Below are 3,548 nucleotides of genomic sequence, written 5' to 3'. Positions count from 1 at the left end.
ACACGCGAATTCTCAGTATTCTTCGAGTTATCGAGAACAAAATCATGGAGAAGTATCGTCTGAAATATAATATCTGACAAAGATTCTATCAGGGAAACATAAGCGAGCCATTGTAAATAGATAATTGTTGATGAGGTTGTTGGTTGAAAAAAATTACTACATATCGACTAACAAACGGAAATACAAACGGAATATGTTAGTAGAAGTTTGGAACTGGAATTAGTTGGAGAATAAACGAGCGCCTTAGCAGTGTATTTAATTTAATAAATGCATTTCTGTCTATAATCGTCATAAGTTGTTGTAATCTGATGATTAAATCGAACATTAATAAGGAAATATTATCAAGAGATGACTTAGCTTCTTTTTTGTATGTGTATACAATATTATCCTTTCATGTTAGTAATTGAAACATCACGTTAGTAATTATGAAAACTATTTTACGTTATGTTAAACTATGTTTTACGTAAAATCATTTTAAATAAAATTTTTATCTAAAATTTCAAAATTAAACAACATTAATAACTGTAATCTTATTTGTTCAATATTATAGTTATAATATAAGTCTGTAAAAAAAATTTATAATAGATTTTTTTATAGTTATAATATAATGTAGTCTATTTCTCAAAATTATTATCTTAATTTCATTTTATTTTGTAATTTTATTTGAGTTAAATTTGTCATCACACAAAAGTCGTTCATGTTAATTATATATTTTTATAAATTTTATATAACTTTATATATAACAAAAAGACGTATAATTATTATTTATAACCTAAATTTATAGCAGGATTTTTATAGTTATAATGTAGTCTATTTCTCAAAATTATTATTTTAATGATAATTTCAATACTTTTGTAATTTTATTTGAAAGTTAAATTTGTCATCGCATGAAAGTCGTTTATGCAAATTATATATTTTTATAAATATTATGACTTTATATAATAAAAAGATATATAACTATTATTTATAATCTAATATAAAATAGAAAGTATGATTTTATATAAACTTATGCAAATCTAATCAATCTAAAAATAATATAAAACATTAAATATACATATTTAATATTTTGAACTTTTTTATTTCAATTAGACTTATTAAATAATTAATGAAATATTCAAATAAATAATAAATGTAAATTATTTCTATATTTTTAAAATGCAAAATCTTAATTCTTAAAATTTAATTCTTAAAATTATAATATTGATCATCAAGATGTTTAATTTAAAAAGAAAAAAAAACTCGAATTTAATAATAAATTACAATCTTCATAAATGTTTTTTTGCAAGAGTTTTTATCTCAATTTTAATAATTCTAGAAATAGACTAAAGCAAAGATGTAATAAAAATTACACTCACTTAGATGTTTATTAAATACTCGGCTTAAAGAAGATCCGTTTCGATTTTCAGTGTCTATCCTTTTAAGCAGAAGAAAAAAAAGTCACAAAATGGTAAAGAATGCGTCAGTTCTTCTCCTCAGAGAGGAATTCAAAAGAAATTTTACGTTTCAATTTCAAGAATTTTCCTCTCTGCTACTTCGAGGCATCACAGTCACACGGATCGAACCCCATTAAGGTTCTCGTCGGCATTCGTCAGTGAGAAAAGCGAACATTCGCCGCGGATTTGCTCCTGCGGTTTTCCGGAAAATTGGTTGATCCTTTCTTCACAGCGTTTCGTTCTCCAGCTAGTTTCTAGCCGTTAAAGAGGATGTCGAAACAAAACGCTTTTAAATAAGAAAAAACCGCTTTTAAAAAGTAACATTTACAAATTATAATACATATATGTAAGTATTTATATACGTCGGGTACATAAGATTTCGGACTGGTTTTCACGGCGCAATGGTTAAACTGAGTTCCCGACGACGCTCGGCCGGCCATTTAAACGCATCGCGCGGGGCAAACTCCCTCTCTCTCCTCAGCGACCTCAGCCTCCCCCGCGACGACGTCGTGAAGAACACTAATCGTCACGCGGTGACTCGAGCCCGGCTGCCGGGAATTCGATTAGATCACGCGCTATCGGTGTAATGCCCTCCGCCGGGAGAATTTTCTAGCATATAAAACCGTGCCATTCGCTCGCGTGTGAGTATCAGTTAAGAAATCTTCCGATCACCCCGTTAAATCTTGCTGATATCTTAGAGGTCGGGACGTCTTAATTGATCAGACAGTATATTATAGTCTCCGCTCACGAGTCACGAGGTCCGCGATAGGTGAATAGGTCGATATTTATGTTGACACGACAAAGTAACGGAGGTTTCACGAGGAAAATTAATGACCGATGCTTTAATTTAAAATATTGCATGTTGCGATAAGATTTCCGAGGATGGATACCGTAAGTCTTTACTTCCGATCTACAGCGAGCGATTTGCGCCCTAATTTAATTGTTATAAAGTGTTGATACAGTTTATCGTTCGCATTTTTCTTTATTGCAGAGATGAGACGGTATAATCTTCGTGATAAATGGATATTTGGAAGTTTAATTTTGAAAATCATTGACCCTATTTATTTATTAAGAGTTTATTATTAATTGGACCCGTTCAGATTTATGAACATTGCAGTGTACATTAAATTTTATCCGTTAAAATTATTTAATTTTTCACGATATTATTTGAGACCAGATAATAATGTACATGTTGGAAAAACAAAAAAAAATTAATTTTTTATTGTAAATTATTCATAAGTGCCCTTTAATTGAGAAAAAAAAATCTCAGATGTAAAGGTTAATAAAACAAAATATGATATTGCTGTATCTATGCTAATTTTTGTTTCTTCAAACTTTCTTCCAACAAATTCGTTTAATTTAAATAAAAAAAGTGCATTAATATTCTTTCTCTTTTCTAAGGTATCCGTGACTGCTCAACGTAGCTTGCAATAAATAAAGCAAAAATTTACTATGAAAATGTATTACTGAGAGAAAAAAATAGCTCGAAGGTAATTAAATGATTGTTATAAAATTACACAGAATAATCTCCTTCTTACCCAGATTTCTTGTTTTCTCGGTTTTAATATCCTCACCTCATATCTGCATTAGCCAACGATAACAATCGTAATTATATATTCTCTGTCATTAAACCAACCAAGCGAAAATATGTTTGCTTAAGAAATCCTCATCATGGAGGTATGAAAAAAGCGAAAACTTTTGTGCATATTTTTTACTATGTCTGTCATATACATATTCATAAGAATATGTATTCATTTTTCGCTTTATCTAAAAAAATAAATCATTATTTTATATTAAGTATTAAGATGATTTGTATATTGTCTATAAGAAATCTAAACTTGAATAAAGATTCCTCATCTAATATGCATTAATACTTTACAATTTCCAATACAGGATCTAATAATAGCTATAAATAGCAATGGAATGCATTTACATCGGCTGTGTTCCAAAATGGACTGCCAGTACTGAAAATCTATAGTACACGTAACGTATACTGTAGTATTTTCAGTGCTACAGTAAATTTGGAATACGGCCATCATTGCATATTTAAAATACTGTGTGGATAAAGAAATTGATCAACTTTGATTATACATATTATATATCTTTTTTTTGGAT

At 29.0% G+C, this 3,548-nt stretch overlaps 1 protein-coding gene across 1 annotated transcript in view; it reads right to left on the bottom strand.

Annotated features, from left to right (window-relative positions):
- LOC108750425 (sodium-independent sulfate anion transporter) overlaps positions 1–1,828 on the bottom strand; it is a 15,150-nt gene extending 13,322 nt beyond the window's left edge. Inside the window, exon 1 of the mRNA XM_018489852.1 lies at positions 1,356–1,828. The gene's annotated coding sequence lies outside the window, so the exon portion shown is untranslated. The remainder of the gene's footprint in view (positions 1–1,355) is intronic.
- Positions 1,829–3,548: the final 1,720 nt, after the last annotated feature.

Source organism: Trachymyrmex septentrionalis, unplaced genomic scaffold, assembly GCF_001594115.1.
Source record: "Trachymyrmex septentrionalis isolate Tsep2-gDNA-1 unplaced genomic scaffold, Tsep1.0 scaffold37, whole genome shotgun sequence".
NCBI classification, from domain to species: domain Eukaryota; kingdom Metazoa; phylum Arthropoda; class Insecta; order Hymenoptera; family Formicidae; genus Trachymyrmex; species Trachymyrmex septentrionalis.
The sequence above is the reverse complement of the archived record's forward strand: the minus strand, read 5'-3'. Positions and strand labels throughout refer to the sequence as shown.